At 44.5% G+C, this 27524-nt stretch overlaps 1 long non-coding RNA gene and 1 other non-coding gene across 2 annotated transcripts; both read right to left on the bottom strand.

The window, feature by feature from the left end:
• Window positions 1-5788: 5788 nt before the first annotated feature.
• LOC116089705 lies at window positions 5789-5895 on the bottom strand. Its single transcript, XR_004118451.1, has one exon. It is a non-coding gene; the product is annotated as a U6 spliceosomal RNA (small nuclear RNA).
• Window positions 5896-18778: 12883 nt separating this feature from the next.
• On the bottom strand, window positions 18779-19274 carry LOC116089283. The gene is made up of 2 exons (XR_004118261.1): window positions 19085-19274; window positions 18779-18993 (listed from the first exon to the last, which is right to left on the bottom strand). It is a non-coding gene; the product is annotated as an uncharacterized LOC116089283 (long non-coding RNA).
• Window positions 19275-27524: the final 8250 nt, after the last annotated feature.

The following is a 27524-nucleotide window of genomic DNA, read 5'->3' as shown; positions in this document are numbered from 1 at the left end:
ATGTTATCAAATTCAGATAAATTGAAATCATGTAACTTTTCTCATCATAATGCAATAAAAGTTTAAAAAAAAAAAAGAATAGCATTGAAGGCTGACCTCTGGCCTCAACACGCACACACACGAATGTGCAGACGGATTCAAACACAGATATGCGTTTGTACACATAAACACCCGTGAATTAAAGTAATCAATTAATATCCCAGATTCAGTACCTTAAAACAGCAAACACCTATTATCTGTTATCTATTATCTCAGGAAGCTTCCAGCCAGCTGTTGCTCTGGGCTGGAATTTTCTTTAAAGGCTCTCTTAAATGGTCATGGATAAGCCTGAGGTCCTTGTAGGCTGTGGACCTCGAGGCCTCCATTCACCAGTGATACATGGTGAAGGCTCCCTTCATGATCTCAGCTAGGCAGCTTATCACATAGCAGCAGTCTTCTCCCAGGGCAGAAGAGAGTCTCCCCCACGGTAGAGAATGCAGCCTGACTATAACCTAGCCTTGTAAGGGACAGACCGCTTCTCCTCTTGTATTATACTCATTTGAAGTGAGTTCATGGGTCCAGTTCATGCTCAAAAGGAGGGAGACTAAGTTCTACCCATTTTCTTTCTTTCATTTTATAATTTACTGTGTATTACTTATACATAATTAGCTTCACTAATGTTCATCACACACATATACACACACACACATACATATGTAATGTATGTTGATCATAGGTACCCTGTCCCCGACCCAGCCTTTTGATCCCCGCTTCTTCCCAAGTAGTTCTGCTTCTGTGTCATGCCTCCTCCTTTTTGATGACCCAATGAATCATTAGGGCTTTGGAGAGAGGATAGGATTGAATTGATGGCTGTATGTATTTAAGCACCAGGGAAAGTAGGGATTGGTTTTGAAGATGTTCCTAGAGATTTTTAAAGATATATATTTCAAATATTATTTATAGTTTTTATATAGCCAATGAATTTATATAAGACTCCTTAGCTGGAAACCTTAAGGTATCTATGTTTAAGATTTCTGAATTTTTAAGGTTTAAAAAAGATATTCACTGCACATACTGTGTGTTATATAAAAACCCCTGGTGGGACCTGGGGCCACAGCCTGTAATTAAGTGCATAGAAATGTCTACAGTAAAATTATGAATATTCATATCATGGAGGATAAATATAGACTCTGAATTACCTCATGTCAGCTAAGGGCAAATTTATAGACACATGAATTTATTCCAAATGGAGACCAACCCTCCCCTGGACAGCCGCCTTAGCGGAAGCAGGTAAGGAGCTGTTGCCTCATGATCCGTGTAGAATATCGTGTTCGTGCAGGATAAATTCTGCCCACTCAGCAGGGCTGTGGTTTGACTGATCCCCCCATATCTGCAGTGCGGTGGCGCTCGTGGTCGGGCTTTCGGAAGCCATTGGGTCTGAAGTGTGGAGCCCTCAGGGTTTGGGTCTGTATCTTTCATAAGAGATAGCAGAGGGCTCTCCTATTTCCTTCTCCATGTGGAGACTTTCTGTGAAGCTGACAGCAGGTGCTCCAGACATCAGATCTGCTGGAGCTTGACTTTGGCTTTTCTGGCCTTCAGCATTCCATGAACACTGATTTTTTTTTAAAGATTTATTATTTATTTTTTTAAAAAAATTTATTAGATATTCTCTTTATTTATATTTAAAATATTGTCTCCTTTCCTTCTTTCCCCTCCAAACCCCCACTATGCCATCTTCCCTCCCCCTGTTCACCAACCCACCTATTTATTTATTTATATGAGTACACTGTAGCTGTCTTTAGACACACCAGAAGAGGCCATCAGATCCCATTACAAATGGTTGTGAGTCACTGTGTGGTTGCTGGGAATTGAACTCAGGACTTCTGGAAGAACAGTCAGTGCTCTTAACCACTGAGCCATCTCTCAAGCCTCACACTGATTCTTTATAAGCCACCTAAACTTATACTTTACTTCTATAATTTTCTAGCTATTCTTAAGTTGTATATGTATGTGGTGTGTAGATGTGTGTATGGTGTATGTGTGTGGGTGTGTGGTGTGTGTGTATATATGGTGTGTGTGGTATGTATGTCTGTGTATGGTGTATGTGGGGGATGTAGTATGTATGTATGAGTGTGTGTGTGTGTGTGTGTGTGTGGTGTGGTATATGTGTGTGTGGTATGTGTGTGAGTATGTGTGGTATGTATGTGGTGTGTGTGGTGTGGTGTTTGTATGTTCTTAAGTACTCATAGATGCATGTACCCATGTATGTGTGTATGTATATGGGGATGTGGGGCGTGTGTATGTTCATATATGCACAGGTGCATGTACCCATGTTTGTATGTGCATGTAGAAGCCTGAGGATGATATCTAGTGTCTTCCTCTATTATTCTGCACCTCAGTTTTTTGAGGTCTCCCCTTGAAGATGAAGCCCACCACTTCCACCCCAATGATTGGCCACTGCGTTCTTCCTGTCTCTGCCCCAACCCTGGCGCTGGGGCTACAGAGACGTATCAGCTTTTATGTGGATAGTAAGGGTCCAAACTTAGGTCCTCCTGCTTTCCCAGCAAGCACTTTACCCATACTGTCTCCTCAGCCATTAAACAGCTACTAAATTCACTTCAGGAGGAAGTCCCCTGAGACCAATGCTGTGTTTAGCTGCTTCCCGCACAAGGCCTTTGCCATGTGACTTAGGAGCTTTTTTTCTGGGAGGGGAGCATTCTGCCTCTCCATCTCCAGAGTCTGCACTTTTCTGGTCCCCCGCCTGAGAAAGCAGAGTGTTGGCAGAAATGAGTTGGAGGAATCCTGAGTTAGACCTTTTGAGACAGCTGGTGCTTCCCCTCCTTGTTGGAGAGTTCTCATTTTCAGGAGAGCAACCCTGGCAGTCAGTCCACAGCTGACCCATCCGCCGACCACGAGGAATCTAAAATCGAGTTGAGATTCCCAATAGACTCTTGGAAACTCTTAACACGCTAAGTTAGTTGGGTAGCAACAGCAACAGCTAAAGCTTCGAGCTTGGGCAGCTCTGAGCTCTCCAGAGGTGGTGCTAACAAAGCAGCCCGGCCCTCATTAGACCTTGAAGCCACTTGTTTTCTTATTAATGCTTGGAAAATAAATTCTTAATAATCCAGTGTCTCCATTAGCTCTCAGCACATCTCTCCTGAGCTCATCTGAACCATACAGGCTCCAGATTCAACGAGCCAGATAACAATCCATGGGTGTTTACAGCTCCCCCCCAGCCTTGGTTTCCAGATCCAGCTGATCTATGGCTTTGTTACAGAATTGTAACCTCCAACCATTTATCCCAAAGAGAGCTTAAATCAGGTGCTTTTTTGTCCCCTCCTCCGGAAGCCTCTCCTTAGCCAGATGCTGTTTGGATTTATGCTGCTCGGGCATCTGCTGCAACCAGCAGCCAGGATTTCGAAATCAACACCAGAGATGTGCTAATGCTGTCCCCCCCAACCCCTTTACTTGCTTTTTTTTCTCTTTCTCTTTCAGAGGTGCAGGTGTCTGTGGCCTGTTTATGAGGTGTAGCACCATGCTGGGTGCTTGATGATTAGTTCTTAACACGGTGGGGTTTGGGCGTCTGAGATGTCTGCAGATGCAATACTAAGTATTTGGGGGAGGGGTGTGCTTTGATTTCTTGTGGTGCTGGGGATTAAACTCCAAGGCCTTATCCATGTTTGGCAAGTACTTTACCGTGATGTCATAGCTCCACCCTTTCCTGGGGTCTTAGGGTGCTGTGTCAAATTGAGGCTCGTCTTCCTCTGGAAAAGAACAGCTGATAGTTTGGGTTGGGGATTATGCAAATTAAGCCAGTACCCTGAATCTTTTGTGGTAGGTTTAGAATACTGAGTGGGACACTGTCATCTTCCTTTAGTATCACTTTTAACGTCATTCTGGTTCATCTCTGATGGCACTCTAAGGAGAATGATCAAAACACACAGAGACCAAAAGACAACAAAGCCACAATCTTTTTGATTTTTCATTTCAGAATTCAGGGCTCTTAGTGCTCCTATATGACAGAAAAGAAGAAAAGATGTTCTGTTCTAAAGGGGGAAGAGTTGGGGCAGTGGGGAGGAACCAGTGTTTGCTGGAGTTCTTAGGTAGGGGCTTGACTTTTTCAGTTCCACATAGTTTCCACTGGGCTGCCAGGAAGCTAAATAATGTCGCCCACCAAGTCCCAATTGGATGGTAATAGGGACTTTAAAAATGAGGGCATAGTTGACATGCCAGCGGTTGGAGTTTTGATCTGCATCTGTCTGGAAATGAGAAACATCCCTTCCTGGTGACAAGCCAAGAGGCCTCCCCGCTCAGATGGAGAGGGGCAGGAGTTGGTCCAAGGCATGGAGCAGAGTCCACAAATCTACACAGTGGATGGCGGTTCTGAGGTCTCCAAAGAATGCAAATGAACATTTCTGATGCTTATAAAAATATCTATCCCCAGGACGTGTTCTATATTTATGCTCCCACTGCCTGATCCGGGAGGGTAGGTCAGATTATATTTCAAAGCACTTCCTTACTGAAACATTCTTAGCAAAGGATGAAAGAAATAGGGCGGGGCCCAGAGTGGAAGTTGAGTCAGGCAAGGAGAATGAATTAGGACTCTGAGATTTGGGGGGAGAGCTAAAGAGAGGCCACCGTGATCTGAGTGGGCAGAAGAAATCCTTGAGGCTTGCGGTGGACTTCAGCTGTAACAACCCGCAAGGCAGGCCAAGGAAGAGAACTGAAGACAGCCAGTGGGGGGCGCTGCAAAGCCTGCGCGCATTCCCAGTCCCCTTCAACTTCAAATGAAAACCCAGTCACTCAGCACTATTGATGGATTGAAGAAACTGTCTATCAAAAATTATGCACCGTGAGGGTGGGAGGTAGGAAGAGGAAAAATTATTTGCCATGCAGGCCCGAGGACTGAAGCTTGAGTCCTTTAAACGGCGGGCGTAAAAGGCTGAATACACGTTGTCATCCCAGCGTTCCTACAGTGAGATGGGAAGCAGAGACTGGAGAATTGCCGGAAGCTCTTATATGCAGCACAGTGGCAGAAAGGAGAGAGAAAGGGAAGGGAGGGGATGGGGGTGGGTGGGTGAGAGAGAGAGAGAGAGCGGGAGAGAGAGACAGAGACAGAGACACACAGAGAGACAGAGAGAGAGAGAGAGAGAGAGAGAGAGAGAGAGAGAGAGAGAGAGAGAGAGAGAGAGCCCGCTCTAAAGACAAGATAGAAAGAACTGGCTTCTGAAAGTCTATACTCTCTCGCACATGCGCACACACTAAATAAAAATTTTTAGAAAGTATTATGTACTAGTTGCTTAAAATGCTGTATCAAGCTTTGAAATGGTCTCTGTTGCTACAAAGGTCATCCCTCTTCAAGAAGATGATATGAGATATTCTGTAATGGAGAGCCCACTGCCCACAGGGATGTTTGTGAGTGTGTGTGAATGTGTGTGTGTGTGTGTTTATGGGTTAGCAAGTAAGAATCATGCTGCCACGCTTGACAACTTGAGTTTGAAGCTCAGAGCCTGCATGGTAGAATGAGAAAACCTACCCCCAGGTTGTCTTTGAACCTTCACGCCTTGGTCTCAGGAAGCTCATATGCACACACAAAATAAATAAATATAACTAGGGGAAGTGTAAAAAAAAGTTGGGTATGGTGATTCAGTCCTGTAATCCCAGTATTCAGGGAGGCTGAAGCAGGAGGATTGCTATAAGTTTGAGGCCAGCATGAGATAAATAGTGAGTTTCAGGCCACCCTGGGAAACCTTGTCTCAAAAAAAAGCTTTGAAAACAGTTAAGTTTTTTTTTCTTTCTTTTTTTTTTTTTAAATATGGAACACTTCACGAATTTGCGTGTCATCCTTGCGCAGGGGCCATGCTAATCTTCTCTGTATCGTTCCAATTTTAGTATATGTGCTGCCGGAGCGAGCACAACAGTAAAGTTTTGATTATCTCTGACAATGTAGGCAGACTGACATTTGGGTTCCATCAGCATCTGGATATGTTTAGTTCAAACTTTCATCACTATAATAAATACCAGGGATGATCTGTCCTGGCCAATCTCTCGACTGAGACTCCCTTCTCAGGTGACTGAAGGCAGTGTCAAGTTGACAGTTAATGCTGACTAGGACAGATGGGGACACAGACAAGCAGCATAAAAGGATACCATGAGACCATATGGAAGCTTTGTTCTTCTCATTTTAGGACTGATGTTGGCACCTATGGAAAGAGCTGCTCAATTGACTTGCCCATGATGGAGTCATGGGCCAAATGCCTCTTTTTGCCCTCTCTGAAACATAGGCTGAAAAGTACTTCACTCTTCCACCCTGAGACAGGACTAGCCGGGTGTCTCTTTCTCCACATCTAGAATAACCCTGGGAGGTACACCTCCTTACCCTCTCCACGTCCCCTATGGACATCTGATGTGCTGTTCTACGAGCTTAGATTCAAACTCTAGTCTTCCTCCAAAACCCTCCAGGGGGGATATAGTTCCTTATTAGTGAACGTGTTGGGCCTTGTCCCTCATGATATGGCTGTGAGGCTCACATAGGAGGAACGCTATGCAAAGCCTGAGCACATGTCCACGTCCCTCTCGGGCCAGGTGTTAAGCCATGTTAGGCCTTGCGGTCTCCTTCTACCTTGTTCACCGATGCTGGTCTGTGAGCTTCTGTGGGTTCTACTGTTTCCACCCTCCTCCATCTTGGGAGTGCAGGGATTATCAGTGAATGTTACTATGTCTGGATTTATGTGGATGCTGGGGCTCAGACTCGGGTTCTCAGGCTTGCACGGCTTGAGGGAACCTCATGATGGGCACTAGGATTCTCCTCACCCTGACCACAGGGGCTGCTCTTCTCAGTAGTGATTAGCTGGTGCCTGAAGTCGTGCTTCAAGACCAGTCCCTAGAGATCTATACTGGTGTGGTGTGGCCCTCAAGCTCTCAACAAAAGGAGGTGCAACTTAAGATAGAATGTGGGAATAGGGTCCTACATCTGTAAAGCATTCACTCAGGTACCACAGGGCACTAACGAGGCTGGCAGTGGGGACCACTGGGCTGGGCTGGGGAGCTCTGCCTCCCCAGTGTCTCTCAGCCATTGTAGATCCACAAGCAGAGAGAACGAGAGCTTCTGAGCTTGGCATGGGACTCTGAAACCTCAAGCCCACTCCCAGTGACACACTTCCTCCAGCAAGGCCACACCTTCTAGTCATTTGAAATAGTGCCACTCAGGGCTGGAGAGATGGTTCAGTGGTTAAGAGCACTGGCTGCTCTTTCAGTTTTCAGCAACCACCCGATGGCTCACAACCATCTATAATGGGATCTAATGGTATCTTCTTGCATTCAGGCATACATGCAGACAGAGCACTCATACACATAAACATACATACACAAATAAAAAATTAAAAAATAGTGTCACTCCCTGGTGACTAAGCATTCAAACCTATGAGCCTATGGGGGCCGTTCCTATTCAAATGATCACACCAACCTACTGACATCTTGTTTAAAGAGCAAGTTTACCCATCTGTTGAATTCAGCACCAAGAATCACTTCTTGTTCACAAGCCCTCTCTCCAGGAGTCCACATTAGACACATATGCTGATTACATTATACTTAATTCTTACCCAGTGTGTTCAGGCAGAATGAGTGGCCACACCTCCAGGAGACAAACACATGTGCAGCGCTGGAAGGAGGACCACTGCTTGGCTCTCTTGCATCCCCTTGGCCTTCAGAAAGAGCCAGATTCTGGTTTCCTTTTCTCTGGGGGGTATTCCAAGAGCAGAGAAAAGTGTCTGACTCCAGTAGTTTTGCAGGGCCAGGAGACACCCCCCCCCACACACACACTCCAAATACACACAGAGAAGGGAAAGTGAGAAAGAGATCAAGTCCCTGCCTATTTTAGGATATTCCTAATGTGGCTTGTTTTTTCCCTGCGCTTTCCTTTGGGGGTGGGGTGGGGGTGGGGTTGATTCGAACTGTCACTGAAGGCCCGATACACATGAACACAGTGTAGGACCAAGGACTGTCAAGGACCCAGAGAAGAAGGGGGCAGTCAGCTCTCCCTTTGCTCAAGCCCCAGATGAAAGGCCATGTTTGATACTAGGGATGATGACACTCAGGGGCCCAGCCTGCAACTCAGTGAAGAATGTGTTTTCCTCTTCTCCTTAGAGTCAAGGCCTTGTCAGAGGCTCCAGGAAACAATCTCAAAAAGCAATCAGGGAATCCTGGCCCCGGTTCCTGAATGCAAATACTCCCCATTAGCAGCAAGAGCCACTGTAAGGACAAGTCTTCTTAGCTGAAAGCTGCAGACTAATGAGGACTCCTAATGGCCACCAGACAGTGGCTCTGCCAGTTTGTTTTATAGGAATTGTGTACTATGAGGATCAGCGAAGGATTCTTTACTTTGCTATGAGACTCTGTGTATGGGATTGCACAGGGGGCTTAAGGAATGATTCAAGTGCGCTAGCTTCTTCAATGCCTACACTGAACTCTCTATGCCTGCACTGTCAAGGTCACTGTCTACGTCTGGCGTGAACTTTAGGGAAACTTGACTCCAAGGATGGATGGCCTCACAGTAAATTAAGAAGCAGGATATGGGGCTGGAGAGACATCTCAGTGGTTGAAGAGCTTGCCTTGTGAGTATGAAGATCTGAATTTGAGTCCCAGAATCCAAGAAAAAAGCCAGGCATGGTAGAATACACTGTAACTCCATATCAGGGGAGACAGAGACAGGAGAATCCCTGGGACCTTCTGGCCAACTAGTCTATGCCTGCTACTTAGATCCAGGCTAGTGGGAGACGCTGTCCCCAAAAGCAAATAAACATATGTCATATAGATATGCACTCATGTGTACATGCATGCATCCATGTGCGCAAGCACATGTGTGTACACACACACACACATACACACACACACATACACACACACACACACACACACACACAGAGAGAGAGAGAGAGAGAGAGAGAGAGAGAGAGAGAGAGATCGATCTTGACCTTGGCATTCCCTTCTGTAAACCTGGGTTGAAGACTCTTGTGACCTAAAAGAGGCCATAGCTGGTGGGATGGGACCTGAGATGGCTCTCCATGTTCTCTGTTTTAAAGCAATTCTCCAGGATAGGATGCATGAATATAGACACAAAGCATGCTTCAGATATCGTAAGACTATCTTCCTTTGGTCTGGACAATTATCCTTTGAGGTCATCTAAGGAGCCTAATTCTCAAATGAAACAGCCCTCCACATGGCCACTGAAGTTGGTTTCCTCTTCCATTTGTGATCCTAATGGAGTTTCAGAAATCCGTGTGAAGTCTGAGGTTTAGAACACTTCCTCAGGTGGCTTGTTTAGCTCATCTGTGACTGAGAGCAGAACTCTCTCTTCCCTCTTTTTGATCACTTGACATAGAAGTGTCTATGTGTCTAAATGCACATATGTCTTGGGCAAAGAGCATCACAAAGAGACCTTTGGGCACAGACTTTTAAGGCTTAAGTGTGACAGTTTTTCTGGGAGTCAACTTGGATAACAGTGTCCCTCCTGCATGTGCAATGCTATACACTCTAGAGATTCAATTCTACACGGCTATTGAAAGACAGAAGCATTCTGATAAAGATTGGTGTTAAAATCAGCTTCAGTGTGAAGAATAGAGTATGCCACATCTGAAAAGATGAGGACCAAGAGAGAAGATGGGAAAAAGAATGGTCAGGGGTTGAGTCCAGTGGCCATTTTACATCTGTCCCTAGCTGAATGGCTTTTCAGTTTGTACAAGCTAGTCCTTTGCCTGTCTGTCTGAGGCAGGTGTACTGGTAAGTCATTGACAGTCTGAGGGTTCTTTCACATCCTTATTGGGGTTTGATGTCTTGCTATGCATTCAAATGCTAAATTCTGTATCCCAAGATCTGGATGTCCTAGGATGAGCAGAATCTCATGCACACCAGCCTTTGTTGTATAAACCTTGGTCTCCCATGATCCCTGATTGGTTAATAAAAGTTGCTGACAGCCTACAGCTGGACAGAAGAGAGGTAGGTGGGGCAAAGCTTCCTAGGCTTGGTGTCTTAGGTAGGAACTGTAAGAGAGAGCAGAGGAGGAGGAAGAAGAAAGTCGCCAGGGGGTAATATGGACCATGAGCATGTGGCCATGAGGGCTAACCTAAAGAATCAGAAGCAGCACAAATGAAACATAGTCAGTCATATGTTAGAGTTCAAGGCATGAATGTAGACAAAGTAGCTTAGGGTTGATATCTGCACTACTTCAATGAGTTAAAGCTTATTATAATTCTTAAGGCCTCTTTGTCTTTTATTTGGGTAATTGGTTAAAGAATGACTATTGCCATATTAATTTCCAACATTAGTTATTAATCTCAGACTATTTCAATCACTCTACACTTACCCATCTAATAGATGGCTATGCACTGGGCACCATGCTCATGGTAGAAGAGGCAGCCAAGGTTGGAGAGATGGATCAGTGGGTTAGAGCACTTGTTGTTTCTCTTAGTTAAGGTTTTACTGCTGTGAACAGACACCATGACCAAGGCAAGTCTTATAAATGACAACATTTAATTGGGGCTGGCTTACAGGTTCAGAGGATCAGTCCATTATCCTCAAGGCGGGAGCATGGCAGCATCCAGGCAGGCACAGTACAGGAAGAGCTGAAAGTTTGCTCTTCCAGAGGACCTGGTCTGATTTCCAGTGCCCATATGGTAACTCACTACCATCTGTAACTCCAGTTTCAAGGAGGGGGATCAGATACCCCATTCTGGTCTCCAAGGGCACTAGAGACATACATGGTATGCATATATACATGTAGGCAAAACATCCATACACAAAAAATAAATTTTACTTAATAGAAACAGAAGAAGAGGCAGCCATGAGCATAATTAAGATGAGAACAGTGTACCCAGATCCAGGCCACCCGACTTGGAATGAGAAGTCTGCTAGTTACCTTGGGCTAGGCCTCTGATGGCCTTCCACTGGGGGCAGTTCAGAGGTCAAGGGGAGAGGAATGTATGCTACAGGGTGAGGCAGACTGTGGAGCAGATTTCAGGGGCTGTGTGTCTAGGTCCCTTGTGTGTCATATTTTGGGACAACTGGAGACAGATAGACATATGGGCTGGCCAAACAGAGGATGAGACCATCCTTTGTCACCTCAAATGACAGGCAGGCAATCCCAGGGATGCACAATGCACTCACTTAGGCCTCTGTCCTTATCTCTATGCTTGCAGGTAATTTTAATTTGAGTGCCACGCAGAAAGCTGTATACATGGAAATGCTCTTTATGGCACCATTTGTTATGGCAAAGAATTAGCAGCTCTGATGTCTAACAACTTACGGATGGCTAATTGAATGTCAGGGCTTTGTAGTCAGGATGTTGTACTGCTGGGAGAGAAGACACATTTAAAGACCACGGACCATGTGGAGAATATATATCACCATATAGTGTTGTGAAAGGCGGGGCCTGGCATCTCACAGGATGCATGACAGCACCAATGAACATCAGCATTGCCAACATATGAAAGTACTGTAGAGTCTGCATAGTGAACAGAGACCAGTGTACTTGTGAATATCAGACTAGGGGGTCCCCTGCATGTTTCCAAAAGGCTGGAGGAAGCTCTCTAAGCTCAGCACAAGGGAGCAGCAGTTGTGCAAGGGCACTGGAGGAGTGATGAGGTTAAAGGCCTGGCTTTTTCACTTCCCTGTGTCAGACCCTCAGGGGATCCCTCAGCCTCAGTCTGCCTCAGTTTCTTCTGAGACAGAGCTAATACTAGCAACTAACTTCTAGCATATGGTGAAAGAAGCATGAAGAAAGGTAGGAAATCACAGAGAGCTGGCATTAGGCAGGTGATAAGGAACTTATGACCATTGCCTTGTTCTTTTGTCTAGTGTTGACATTTCTGATTCTTCTGTCACAAGAGATGCAATGAACTAATGGGCTCAAGGCTAGTGTAGAGAGACCTGTTATAGAGTCTCATAACCGACTGGAGAGTTAACTGGGGAGGCATCCCATGTCTATGAACCTAAAAGAATAGTAGTAGAAACATCCTAAACTTGAGAGTCCTCAGGCCAAAGTCAGCTGAGGAGGAGCTCCAGGTCCTTCAGCAGTAAGTCTACCTCTGTTTCTTTGCCTTGCCAGAGAACGGAGCTGGATGGTGGAGGCTTCCTGAAAGTCCAGTGGTGGACTTTTGGATGCTCAGAAGCATTCTCTTGTTCTGGTGGGAAATATGGGTGGAAATCTAGAGGCAGACTGTCCTGTGTTCTCCAACATAATCACCCTTGGGACCTTTGGAACATGAATCACATACCTGATCCCCAGTTTTCTCAAATGCCAATTCAAATAGAAATGATGATGGTATTTATGTCAAAGGTCTGCTGGGAGGATTAACAAGCTTCATGGATAAAGTTATTCAGTAAAGATTACAAAGACTTCTGAGGCTGTTGCTGACCATGTGAGTGGTCAGTTCTCTCTGTTGTTTCTAACATGCCTATAGAAAGTTTTAGGCAGGTCCTATCAGGAACTGCTCAGTTGGTTTGGAGACTCATTCAGGCTTCTGATGGACAATTGTGTAGGGAGCATGCTGCCGTTGAGAACAGGGAGCCCCGTTTCTTCTAAAAATATGGACGAAGAAACTTTATTCCTGATTGTCATGGGCAATTATCTTATGAAGGTATCATGTGGACTGACATCCTATTGCCTGAAAGCTGTCATCTTATTTCCCAAAGCCCATGTCAGGTCCCAAAGGTGGCCATCTTGTATCCTGATGGCAGCCATCTTGGATCTTGAGAACATCTATCTTACATAATGAGGGCAGACTACCCGAGGAAGAAGTCAATGTGAAAGAAAGAGTAGAAAAAGATGGCAAAACTGAACTAAACTAGTGCCTGAATAGCATTGTTCCTAGTGTAAGTCATTAAATAGTATAGATTCTTCAAGCCAAATTGAACAGGGATGTCTGTTACATGGGCCTTAATAAAACCTGACAATCCACTAGTACCAGAAAAGGTTGCTGGGGAGCCTCACTCTATCTAAAGTCTCTAGTGATTAATATCAGTTAGTTGATAGGATCTGGATCACCTAGCAGATGGCCCTCTGGGCTGGATTATATGGATTACATTCATTGAGATGGAAGGAACCACCAATCATGGGTGGGACCACTCCCTGACTGGGATCCTGGTTGTATACATGGAGAAAGAGAATTGAGTTTTTCCCGATTGTGGATGCGATATGACTAGTTCCTTCAAGTTCCTGCTGCCTGGACTTTCTTACCATGCTAGACTGTGCTTTAACCATGAGCTGAAATAGACCCTTTCTCCTTTAAGTTACTTTTTGTCAGAATATTTTCCCATCTTAACACAAAAAGAAAACTGGACAAGGCCTTAGTGAGGGGCTTGTGGTCACATTCCTGGATATACAGACACCAATCTTGGGATCTAGTGAAATCCCTGGTGGGTTTACAGTGAGTTCTCTTAATCCTGTGTCTGCATGGCTATCTCCATCCATACAGGTGTTTTCTTGTTGGTTCTTATGGAAGCCAGCGCTGTAGATCTCTTCTGACCTGGTGCGCTATGCAGAAATGGGTCCATTCCCACTTTTCTCTCAACACCACAGTGATTATGAAGTTAACAGTGAGCGAAGTTATCATTCTTTCCTGGTTTCCAGCTCTTTTGTAGTATGTCCTTCAGCCAGCCTTAACCACAGCTCACTGATTGATGATTATGTGCAAGTCTCTTGATGCCCTCCAGCTAACTTCATGCCAAATCTGTCCTCCCAAGATCCCTGATGGTGAGTTTCCCACTAGAATGGCATAATGTAGAATGTCCACTTATTTCTTCGAGATATTTTGAATGTTTTATTATCCCATGCTAGTTTGGTGATTTTTTTTTTTCTCAAGCTAGGGATACATAATTAAACAGCTTGGTATTCTGCAAGACAGTCCATTACATTTTGAAAGAAAAAGCTTTTGCCAGTCTCTGAGTATGCTTATTTTGGCTCTGTATTATTAAATGGGAGTTGTAACATGACTGTTCAAACAGTCACTGAAAATATGTATTTATTTCCATTTCCTCAGAATATATATGTCTTCACCATGCATCTATCAAGGCAAATCGCTATATATTCTTCATCTACTGGAAAACCCTGGATAGCAAGTTTTAACATCACCAGAGATGCTTAGAGTTTTTGCTTTGTTTTTACTTGCAGTTGTTCTATATCAGCTTAACACACTGTTATTTAATACAGGATTCTGTCCCATGGAGCAGGATGCACATCAGACAAGAAAACCCCACATCCCTACAGCCATTACACTCTGAGAACCTCAAGTCCCTCCAGGACACACTGTTTTGGGGTACCATTCCCCCCTCTGATGGGTGAGACAGTGCAGATTCACTCTCATAGAGGAAGAGGGCAGGTTGGGACCTATACCTTATAACACCGTGAATTCAGAACACACAGTGACGTCAAATGTTCCCGATGATTCCTAGGGAACAAACGAAATGGTCCTGGATCCATGGTGCAAGCTTGGCCTGGGAAAGTCCTGATGGGAAAGAATGTGGATATGAATGATGAGAATAGGAAAACGAGAAGAAAAGATGAAGGTAGAAGAAAAAGATGGCTGGAAGGGATTAGGAAAGAGTGAAGCAGATCTTCCTTTCCCTTGGTTTATGTCTAGACTCTCAGTTCATCTTCCAGAAGCACAACCCAGACAACTTCAAGCAACGCAGGGCAGACACCAACTCCACCAACAACATCAGTCCATGATAGAAGAGCTTAGGGCCTTGGGTTTAGACATGAATGGATCCAGGAACTAACATCACTATCTGTACTCACTACATACTTAGTCTCAACCATAATGTTCTTCTTCCATAATGTTCTCCTTAATGCTCTTCTTCCTAGTAAAATAGTTTTTGTTTGTTACACAGGTTTTTAAAAATGTATCCTTGTTATTGATTTATCATTTATTGTGTCTCTTATTTATTTGCTTTGTATCTATTACTTATTTATTTGCAGGTGCATGCATGCCATGTGTGAAGGTCAGAGGACCACTTGGGTGAGGCACTTCTCTTCTCCTGCCACATGGGTCCCTCAGACTCAGGTCATGGAGTTTAGTAGTAAGTGCATTTACACACTTGGCCATCGAGCCAAGTTAACCTTGAACTTATTATCCTCCTACGATTACAGGTGCATGCTCCCATGTTAGGTCACCCAGCAATAGTTTTAATTCTCAGTAGAATATGGTAGCAAGTTTGGCTGCTGGCTTCTGACTGCTGACATGGTCTTCATTACCTGAGAAACCTTAGTGAGACCAACCAGCCAATCCTGCCACAGTCATGTATTAGAATGAAAACCTACTATCGGGGTTCTGGGGACCTCTGAGGGTCATAATGAGTAACAACTGCTCCAGTGCCCATAATTTTAATTCTTGTTGAAACTTTATCCCCAAATTCAGATGTTGATGGTGTTTGGAGTTAGGGGAGAGTCTTGACACAGTCATTATGAAAGAAAGAGGAAGGGAGCTGTGAGTGTGTATACACTTGCCCAGTCTAACCATGTGACCTCTGCTTCCTTGTGATGGAGCAAGGAGTCCCTGACTGATGATAAGTAGTCGCCAGCACCATCTCTCAGGCTTTCCAGCCTCCTGAATTATCAGCTAAATGGCATCTGCCCTTTGTCAATTAGTCTCAAATGTTTTATTCTAGTTACAGAAAATACACTGATGTTTTCCAAATGAAGAACATCATGAATCCAGGGTGTCTCTGGACAGCCTCATTACAATGCATTACTAGACCTCACTTGGTTCTGAATATACACACCTAGCCCTGTGCATGCTGGTATGCCTCAAGAACCTCTGCTGAGATTGGAGAGCATGGCGTGCCCTGAGCTGCCATGTTTTTACTGAATATACAAAGTTTTCTGCTCATACAGAAGCGTAATGCTTTAGCTACAGAAGGCAAAGACTTTAATATTTTCATGTACTTTTTCCTCGGTGTTTAAGTATTGAGTTAGTTCGTCTTCTGATTGCATTGTATTAGAGACCTTGATTTTTAAAAATCGCTGTTTGATTTCTGACTTTAATTTCATTAAAAATATCACTCAATTAACTTGGGCCATGTAAGACAGAATTCCCAGCAATTCTTGATGAGGCCATTACATACTTCTGTAATTATGTGCTTCATATTTATGCAAGGAACCATCCTCAGTATTGATGGTTATAAAATCTATCAACTGAAAAATGTTGAAGAGGCTCTGTGTCCTATAGTATCAAACATTCAGTCAAGATTTAATTTTTTTTATGTAAAAATAAATAAGCATATTTATCTCATATGTATGCAAGTTTTATTTTCTTGTTGACAAATGGTAGAACTCAATGTGCACTAAAGAATTGGTATAACACGAATGCATTTCTTTATGATCTATTATCACCAAATGTTTGTGATTTGTATAGTATTGAATATATCTATATCTATATCTATATCTCCAGGGCCAAGCATGAATCTCTTGGGTGATAATAGACACTACCATGCCCAGCATTTTTTTTGGATTAATTTTTGTTGTTTTAAATTATGTATAGGTATGTGTATGTGTGCATGTATCCGTAAGTACATAAGTGCACATGAATGAAGATGTCAGCAGAGCCATACATGCCAAATCCCTTGGAGCTGGAGTTGACAGATAGTTATGGATCACTTGATGTGATTGCTGGGAACTCAACCCAGGTCCTCTGGAAGAGCAGTAAGTGCTCTTAACCTCTGAGTCAACTCCCCAGTACCATCCCCAGCATTTTTCATGGATTCTAGAGACTGAACTCTTATATATCTCCCTGACTCCAGATTTTTTCCCCAGTACTGAAACTCTGGATCCAAAATAAATGAAAGCAGTTGCCTTTGAGGTGCATGCCAGATGACTTAATACTTCATTCCAGGTCCCACTTCCTCGTGCTCCATTCCCATAGTGCCGTGGGCTATGGCCACATTTTGACACCTAGGCCTTTTGGGGACGCTAATTCAAACCATAGAAGACATTCTCATCTAGTCTCCTCCGATCCAGCTCAGTCACATGGTCTTCAGGGAAATCATTTGCATAAAAATTGAAAGACAAAGTAAAATGATGTTAACATACCCAATACATCAAGGTTATTAGTGTTTCTAAAGATGACTTCTGTTTTGGGAAAATGTAAACATTGTTAGACAAAAGGGAGCAAACATTTTCAGATTCAGATTTCTAGTTGTTCTCTGGAAAGATGAAGAATGGCAGCTCTTTCTGCACTTGACTTCATGCTGTGACTTTGCCCAATAAATTGAACTTAATTTCATGTGATAGTTTATTCTCTGTAAGATATTCCTTTTCAGAATGTCATATGTTCCAGGAGAAAACTTACTGGTAAAATGTCATCTGGCACATAGTAAATACTCAAGAAACAACTTGAATAATGAACAAATGAATGAATGAATGAATGAATATATAGAAGACAGGTTATTGGAAATCAGCTAATTCAAGGAAAAACTCTTGAAGTAAATATCTTTGGTTATGATCTCTTTGGTCTTTGTGCATGTATACAAGGGTGCACATATGTGTATAAGCCAGAGGTAGGAGGTAGGTGTCTTTTGAGTTGTTCTGTATCTTACATTTTGAGATAAGGAGATTCCTGTTCCAGATAGACCGGCTGGCCAGTGGGTTCCTAGAATCTGCCTGTCTCTACCTCCCCAGCACTGGGATTATAGGCATCTATCTGTTCTCTTGTCCAGTGTGCTAGCTAGTCTGTGGTGGTTTAAATAGGTATGGCCCCTATAGATTCATTTGTTTGAATACTTGGCCATAGGGAGTGGCACTATTAGGAAGTGTGGTCTTGTTGGAGGAGGTGTGGCTTTGTTGGAGGTAGTGAGTCCCTGTGGAGCTGGGTTTTGAGGTCTTATATATATGCTCAAGCTATGCCCGGGGTAGCAGACAGTCCCCCTCTGCTGCCTGCGGATCAAGATGTAAAACTCTCATCCCCTCCAGCCTGCCTGGATGCTGCCATGCTTACAACCATAACAATAGACTAAACCTCTGAAACTGTAAGCCAGCCCCAATTAAATGTTTTTCCTTATAAGAGTTGCCTTGGTCATGGTGTCTCTTCACAGCGATAGAACCCTAAGACATTTCCCAGAGTCTCCAGCAACATCTGCACCAGATCTATTGTGCCAGCCACATACTTTTGAGAAATTGCCTCCATCATATTGGCCTGTGGGTAAGGCTATAGAGTGTTTTCTTAATTTATATTTGACACAGGAGGCTCCAGTCCATTGTGAGTGGTGTCACCCTTGAGTTGGTAGTCCTAAATGCTGTAAGAAATCAAGCAGAGCAAGCCTGAGAGGGCAAGCCAGGAAGTAGCCAGTGTTTCTCCATGGCCTCTGTTTCAGTTCCTGCCTCCAGGTTCCTGCTTGAATTCCTGTTCCAATTTCCCTATAAGCTGTAAGGGTGAAATAAACCCTTTCTTCCCCAAGTGGCTTTTGGTCATGGTGTTTTTCACAGCAATGCAATGCAAACTAGAACACTTGGCTTTTGATTTTTGTATGCTGGAGATCTGAACTCAGGACCGCATACTTAGGCAACAAGTGCTTTATTAGCTGAGCCATCTCCCCAGCTTTTCCTGAGTGCTTATGGTATCTCTGTACCATGGAGCTTATTCTCCCAACCTGACAGTCCCCATCTAAATCCTTCCCACGACAAGCATGCATGAGAGATTCACAAAGGCTTTGTGTGCATTAGAGCTCCTTACCCATCAGACCTATGTATGGACACTTTGAGAGTCTAGCTCATTCTGCATCAGGGAATAGACACACACATTGGCACCATCTCTTCAGTCAAGCATTTCTGCTCTCTGATCCCTTCGCACACTTCCCTTGGGGGTGTTATGGACATAACGATGTCTCTGTACCACACATGCACTGACGTCCCTCATTGTCAAAGCGATTCACTTCCTTCTCTTCAGGGCTGTTCTTCTCATCTGCATTTCACATCATCTGCCTCAATGCCAGCATCTGTGGGATAACTCTGGACCTCACTGAAGAGGGCTGGTGGTGAGAGGAGGGAGAATGGATGATGGTTAATCATTAAGTGGGTGTTGCATTGGGAAAACCCAGCTGGCTGAGGGCTGGATGCTACCTCTGATTCTCAAGCATGGTCAATGATCCGGGCAGGCAGTCTTGCCAAGAAAGAATCACATGCCTTGGGTGGCTTCTTTGTTTATTTGGAGAGTTGAAAATAGGGAGGCAGGAATAACTTCTTTGCCAAACCTTGATCTAATTCAACATGCCTAATTCTAATTTTAGGACTGAGCTTGGACCTCCGTGGGAGTCATTGTTCTAGAATGAGGCTCCAGAGAGAGGATTCTGCATAGTCAGTGCTCTTATGACATCGGTTGCAATAAGATGTGGGGGAGGTTGGGCATTTGCTTGATGTACAGGTTGCGGGTATTTGAACTTCAACCTCGGTTTAAGTGAATGTTAATCATTATTGAGTAAGAAAATCAGGCCATATAAAAAGCCAGTTTCTATTTCATAAGTAAGTGTTTTTGGACTGTTTTAAGTCAATGATCCTTTGGCATTTAGTATTGAGATGGTGCACAGAGAAGGACTTCTGTTTCTTCATGTACACACTTCAGAGAAGAAGTCACTTCAGAGGCTGCTGGTCAGTTCTAGATTAGCTTCTTTGTGGAAATTGTGCTAATAAGAAAGGTGCTTGGCCTGATTCTTTCCCCATTGTTGTGATAAAATATCCTGGAAAAACCAGCTTAAGGGAGAAAGGGCTTATTTTACACCACAATTCAAGGCCCAGCGTTTATATCCAGTGTCTTTCATTTTTGTCCTCCTTATTCACTAAGCCAGGATCTATCAATTGAACCTAGAGTTCACCAATCAGCTCCCCTAGCTAACCAGATTGCCAATAGAGAAGAACTATGTTTCTGCTTGCTGGGTGCTGGGATTCATCATGGAAGGGAGGTCAAAGTGGCAAGAGCTTGCTTAGAAAAGAGAGTGATGTAAGCTCCTCAGCTCTCTTTATCCGTCCAGGATCCCAGCCAGGGAATGTTGCTGCCCACAGTGGGCAGGTCTTCTCACTTCAGTTAATGTAATCAAGATGATCACCCAAAGACATGCCTAAAGACCCAGCTCTCAGGCAATTCTGGATTCTGTCAAGTTGACAATTAGCATTAACCATTACAGTGGCTGGATTCCAAATGGCTCAAGGAAAAATTAGAATTAGGGGTTTTGGTGAACGAAAGTGGCTTCTTTTCCCCTACAAAGGATTTACTTGTACTTGTACTTTCCCTACTTGCACTTCCTGCATACTTGTTTCAGGTCACCCCAGGTACTATCTATCAGCTTGCCCTATCTCAGCATGAGGTGTGTCCACTGAGTCACCATGCAATAGAGAGGCCCTTAAAGGAGGAAAAACAGATGCCTGTATCATGTCCTCAGAGTTCTTGCTTCTTATATTAATCAGTTACAGACATTTGGTTGGAGCAAGACAAAGCCAGGCATATAGTTCTGTCCACTCTTATTCAATTGAGCCTCTATCCTGAGTCAGGAGGTGGCATCAAGATCCTGACCTATCCCAGGCATGAAGGTGGAAATCCAAAGACTATTATACAAGCTGTGCTGGTGTCATATGCTAGGAAATGGAGCCAGTGTGGATGGGACATCTACTATGGAGAAGAGAAGTGGATGGGAAACCCAGAAAGCCTCAAGAGGGAAGATCTTTATTCAAATGGAATAAATTGGTAGCTTTAGGTATTCATGGAAATTTACTGTTTTAGGGATAAGGAGATGGCTCAGTGAACAAACCTTTTGCTATAAAAACATGGGGACCAGAGATCAGATCCACAGCACCTATATAAATGCTGGACAGGTGTGGCAGTCCAGCTGTAAACCCAGCATAGACATGAGGGTCTCCTGACAAGCTAGTAGGGTAGACAAACCAATTGGTGAGATCTGAATTCAATTGGCAGGCCCTGCCTCAAGGAATAGGGAGGGAAGCAATGAAGGAAGACACTGAACATCAACTTTGTGCCTCTGCTTAAACACACATGCATATACATATGAATACATGCACTCGATATCCATGTGTGCCCCCCCACATACACACACACATGCAAAATATGCATACAACCACACATACCATATACACACAGGCAACACATACATACAACCACATACACCATATACACACATGCAACACATACTTACAACCACATATACCATATACACACATGCAACACATACATACAACCACATATACCAGACACACATTTGTTTTAAAAAATTAAACCTGGAAAGGAGAGGAAGCTTTGAGGGAAACATAATCCAGTTGGCAGTCAAGCACCTCTCCTTTGGGCTTCTGTGGGGTGAAGCTGGCAGCTCCAAGGACTGCATCATGTGTCTCCCTCCCACCACAGAGAGAAGCATCGATCCCATGTGGATTCTCTTTCTTCTCAAGACATAAAGGCCCACTCAAAGCTCAGTTCAGAGATACCTCCTCAACCTTTGGAGCCATTGACAATGTCCCCATCCCCACAGGAAGTCTACATTCGGATGACAGAGCTCTCTCCAGCCCTTCCTCCTAGCCACTGGCAGCCTCTACTCCAGTCTTTAGAGCCTCGACACTTCGGAAACAGAACCATGGAGACTGTGGACTTTTGTGTCTGGTGTCTTCCCCTTTGTAATGCTTTCAAGGCGGTATGCATTCAGTACAGTCCTTTTCATGGCCTGATAACAGATCGTTGTGCATTCATGATGTATTTTGTTTATCCTGTTGTTTTTCTTCTTAACAAAAGTCTTTCCCACAGCTCCTGGTAGAGTTCTTTTACTACCCTCTCACTGAAAATGATACTTCATCCAAAGCCCGGGAGAGCGATGAGGCTATAGGTTGCTTCTTTGCTCTTCTATTTGGGAGACATTTCTGTTTTCCAGAATATATATATATTATATATATATGTATATATATATACATATATATATATACATATATATATAATATATATATAAATTCTGAATAAAACTTGAACTCTGTCAGCAAGGATGGGTTTAGGAAGCTATCACAGATGGGCCATGGGGTGGGATCCACACAGCTCCCACTTCCTATGTTTCTGACACAGATGGGCCATGGGGTGGGCTACACACAGCTCCGACTCCCTATGCTTTTGATAGCTTTCCTTCTGTGTCTATAGCGACAACGAAAACTGAAATCTACCAAGACTTTCCAATACGATAGATGCTGTGTACCAAAGAACACACAAAGCCGGCCGGCTCTTCAAAGTCTCCATTCATAAAAACAAGCCTTGAAAAAGGAACCAGGGCATTGAAATAGGAAATGAGGGTGGGGGTGGGGGAAGAGCCGAGGTCATTACTTTGAAGATACGGAAGCATACAGATGCACACTTGTGACTGTGGTCACGCCTGTCTAACTTATGGTAATCCTCCGTGGGGGCGGTGGGAATAATTCCACGCAGTCTCATGAGGCTACTCTGCCAATCCAGATGTGTTCGCTGCACCTGAGAGATCCATAGGAAGCTCTGGGGAGCCCGGAACTGCCACAGAGGAAGGCGGGCTGGGACCAAAGTTTGGAATGCAAAGCTCCACACATACTCATCTTGTGTTTTGGGTCTTGCTTATTAGAAGACAAAACTCTCATGTATCCCAGGCTGGCCTCAAATTTACTATGTAGCCCACGTTCTCCTTGAGTCCTGAGATTATTCTGTCTTCTGTATTTTATGATGCTTGACATCTTTGGGCCTTGCTGACTTGGGAGCAGCGCTCCTTCTTAGGTAGTGGTTCCAACATGTAGCTGACACTTCTCTTGGGAATGTGCCTTCCACCCACAAGGCATTCCTAAGTCCCCACCCCAACCACATCCATGTCCATTTCTCCCAGTCCAGCAAATGTCCCCCATTCCATTGAGCCCAGGCCAGGCAGCAGACGGCTGAGGATCAGGAGCCTGAGGAAATTATTTAAGCTAGACCATCTTACATGTAACTTGCCTCAGCTTTTCTTTGCCTTGAAAACAAGTTGTTTTCCACTCTTTCTGCCTCCTGATGCCCTGCTGATGGTGGTGCCCCCCTGTGTCCCTGCGTGGCATGGCATACCGCACCTCAACTGTGGGACTGTGGGTAACTAACCACCCATTTCCCATAAGGGTCACTTCTACCTTTCCCACACCTGAGCAATAGCACACCCTATGACTTTTTGTGGTTTTAAGATTAACTTATTTTTATTTTACGTGTTTGTGTTAGTAGCTACGTATATGTATGTTCGTCATGTGTATGCCTGGTCCCTAGCCAGAGGAAGACAATGGATCCCTTGAAACTAGAATCACAAATGGTCATGAGCTGCCGTGGTTGGCACTGAATCCAGGTCCTCTGCAAGGACAGCAAATGCTCACGCCCACAGAGCTGTCTTTTCAGCCCTACATTCTGTGGTGTTCCAACAATCCTGTAAGTGCTTTTCATTGATCTGATGGGGGCCACCCAGAAAAGATAATTGGTGTGAGTCACACTGAGATCTCAGCACCTTGTTATCCACTGAGATAGCAAGAGGATTAAACACAGAAGACAAACCTTCCACCGGATACACATGCCTGTCTCAGAGACAGTGCAACAAGGAGCGTTGGCTGCCGAAGAAGCCAGAGTCACTGCTCAGGGCTTCCTGCAGGGAGTTGGGTTTTTTTCATGGCCTTTTTTATTTATTTATTTATTTATTTATTTTTGCATTTTAAACACTCTGAGCAACAGAAATATTAAATCCTGTGGCTTGTGCTGTCCTATTAAGAGCGGTATGTCATAGCTGGGTGTGGTGTTGAATGCCTTTAATCCCCAGTATGTGAAAGGCCAAGGCAGGTAGACCTCTGAATTTGAGGCCATTCTGATCTACATAGTGAGTTCCAGATCATCCAAGGTTCCATAGTGAGACTCTGTCTTAACAAACAAACAGAAAGGTGGTACCTGGCGGGTGGGGCTGGAGATAGGGCTCAGTCATTAAGAGCAACTGGAGTTTGGTTCTCAGCCCCCACATCAAGCATCTCACAACCACTTGTAACTTCTGATCCAGGGGATGCAATGCCCTCTTCTGGTTTACTGGAGTATTTGCACACATAAAGCAATTGACACACACACACACACACACACACACACACGCACACACACATGCACATGCACACACACACACACAGGCTTAGATTTTTAAAGACTTACTTTTAGCCCACTGTCCAAAGGTATGAGAGAAAAGACAGTAAATAGGACAAGGGGATGTGGATCTGTTTAGAAGTAGTTCTTAGTGGCGATTCCAATCTGTTTGTGAGGATAACAGCAGTCCTGTTCAGTAGTGTCAGGATACCAAACATGAATCAGCAGCACTGACACCATCCAGCAGAAACCGCCAGGCCTCTGCTGCAAAATCAGCAAGAGTCAGTAGGAGCGACCAGGATCAGCCAGGAAGCCAGAAGTTCTCTGCTGCACCCCTCTCAACAAAGCAGGCTCAAGACCAACAAAGCATTGCAAGGCTAGCTATGCAAGAGTCGCCCCATCAGTGTCTGTTGAGTCCTATTTATACTCTCTCCAAATATCATGTGTCCTCCCTTGGGCTCAGCAAAAACACCACGAGAGGTTGTATCACATGATACAACCAGAAACTTTGGCTTCTCCCCCTGCCCCCCATCTCTCTCGCTCTCTCTCTTACACACACACACACACACCTTAAAAATGAAAGTGGCACTTTGCTAACATTTTGTTCTCACTGAAGATCTTTCTGTCGCCTAAACACAGACCAGACCATACATAACCAAGCTGAGAGGGGCCTAGGGAGCCATTGATGCAAATTTTAAAGCATGAGGCTTTGAGCCTTGGAGCACCACCATGGTCTCTTTCCTTACTTTCAGGGAGATGGTTTTCACCAGGATTTGGTCTCCTCATTCCTAGTCCAGGCTGTTCTCATTTTCTCAGCTCAGCTGTGAAGGGAGTGGCTATCACTGGGTGGCTGAGTAGACGTGACATCGGTCTGTACAGCGAGTGGCACGCCATTCCCTGGAACAAGTCTTGGTCAGCAGTGAGGGTGGACAGTTGGCTTAGCTTCACTTCTCAGATGTAAGCCGTACCGCCACAGCCTCCTCTCTTCCCTGGGAACGGCCAGTGCTGGCTAACGTTGTCAACTTGACACAAGCTAGAGTCATCTGAAAGGAGGGAACCTAAACTGAGAGAATGCCTCCATACTGCCTGGCCGTGGGGCATTTTCTTAATTAGTGATTGATGTGGTGCCACTCCTGGGCTGGTGGTTCTGGATTCTAATTAAGGAAGCAAACTGAACAAGCTGTGATGAGCAAGCCGGAAAGCAGCACCCCTCCATGGCTTCAGCATCAGCTTCTGCCTCCAGGTTCCTGCCCGTTTGAGTTTCTGTCTCAGTTCCCTTGACTGATAGACTACAATGCGGAATTTTAAATCAAACAAACCCTTTCCTCTCCAAATTGATTTTGGTCATGGTGTTTCATCCCAGCAATAGCACCCTAACTTAGGCATATTGAAGGTGTCACAGCACATACTTATTGTGGGAAAGGGTGCCTGCTGCTGAGCATGATGACCTGAGCTTGATTCCCAGGCATGCATGGTATGCCTCTACCCCCTCAGGGGCATACAAAATAAAATAGTGTGTAATTTGTGTGTGTGGGTGTGTCTGTGTATGTGCGCACTTGCGCACATGTGTGCATTGTGTGTGTGCATAGGTGCATTGTGTATGTATACATGGGTACATTGTGTATGCATGGGTGCATTGAGTGTGTGCATGGGTACATTGCGTGTGTTCATGGGTACATTGTATGTGTGTTCATGAGTGCATTATGTGTGTATGTGCATGGGTGCATTGTGTGTGTGCATGGGTGCATTGTGTGTGTGCATGGATGAATTGTGTGTGTGCATGGGTGTATTGTGTGTGTGTGCATGGATGAATTGTGTGTGTGCATGGGTGCATTGTGTGTGTGCATGGGTGCATTGTGTGTGTGTGTGTGCATGGGTATATTTTGTGTGTGTGTGTGTTGTCTCTGTGTAGGACTCTTCGGCTTGTATACACAGAATAATAACCCCTTGAAGATGTGGCATCCGAATTCCTGACCTGTCTGCCTGTGGCATTGCATGACAAAGGGTGACTAAAGTTCCACACAGAACTGTAGGTGGATCATTGGGCGGCCTTAAGACAGGGACACTACATTTGATTAATTGGTCTTAATGTTATCATGAAGAACCTCAAACGTGAGAAAAGGAAGCATAAAAGAGCTCAGAAGGAAAGGAAGAGATGTGATTGCAGAGGATGGTCTGGTGAGCGGCTACAAGAAGGACTCAGGCCAATGTTGCTGGCTTGAGAGATCCCTGGGGGCCAGGAGCCAAGGAATGCAGGCAGCCTTTAGATGCTGAAAGGCCTCTGTCACCTGCCGAAGGTTTTCCTATCCTGCTGGATTTGAACCCAGTGAAGCTTGAGATTCCAGTACAGAATAAGACAACTCTGAAGGAACAGTGTCTGTTGGTGTCTTTGCAGCACCATGTTTTTAGATCTTCCTCCCGTTCCCCCACCCTGGACAGAAGAGGAGAAGGACGCTAGTCCCTGTAGCTGTGGAACCGGTTTGGTTCCAGGATGTTCTTGTCCCTTTTTGTCAATGTCAATGGCCCTTCCTACTTGATACAGAATGGGAGGACTAAGGTTCTGAAACCCACAGGTCTGGAATTTGTCTCCTTGGTGAACCCTTGCTGGCTGCACACTGGGCTGGTGTCCGTGACGTTTAGTCAGTTTCTGACCTCTCGTGAACCTCCCAGATTCGTTTCTGAAGCAGAATAGGAGTTCTTATCAAACTACGGTTCGACAAAGAGATTTGGAGTCTCAGAGCTGTTGGTGAGGCTTAGAGCAGCAGGTGCGTGGGGCCTGCTGTCTGCTGGAGAGGCAGAGTTGCTTCTGCTTGCAACTCCCAAAGACATTTTCTTTTGTTTCCTTTCTTTCTGATTCCTTGTTGCCACGTGGGGCTCCGGCAAACAACAACCCACCAATCTAAGTGTGGCTGCTTAGATAGCTTCCTCTTTTTTTCAGCCCAGCATTCTTGTTGTTGTTGTTGTTGTTATTGTTATTGTTTCTTTTCCCCCTGGTAGTTTCACTTTTTAGTTTTGTGGGCATAAATTAGTATGTGTTATTGTTTTGTCTGATTGTAGGGTTTTGGCTCTTTTTCTATCTTTTTTTTTCTGGTATGGTGACCTATTATTAGGATTGGTATTCAGCCCTGGCAGGAACACAGACACCAAAAGACAGACCATTGGGGTGGGGGTGGGGGGGTTGAGAAGATAAAAGGGTTCATAAAATGTCTTAGGTAAATCAAGGTACTACCATGTAAAATTTGGACTTGAGAATGTAAGGCTTGAGGGGTTTAAAGCTTGGCCACACAGCCTGGTGGCTTGAGCTCACATCTTTTTGTTGTGAGTATAATTTGAATCGGATTTGTCTGCTTCCGGGTCTAACGATTTCATGTTGCAACCATACTTTGTCCTGTGTACCTCAAGGACAGCAAACGTTAGGGTGTTCTCACC

Source organism: Mastomys coucha, unplaced genomic scaffold (genome assembly GCF_008632895.1).
Source record: "Mastomys coucha isolate ucsf_1 unplaced genomic scaffold, UCSF_Mcou_1 pScaffold14, whole genome shotgun sequence".
Classification (NCBI taxonomy): Eukaryota; Metazoa; Chordata; class Mammalia; order Rodentia; family Muridae; genus Mastomys; species Mastomys coucha.
This window is presented reverse-complemented; position numbering and strand designations above follow the sequence as displayed.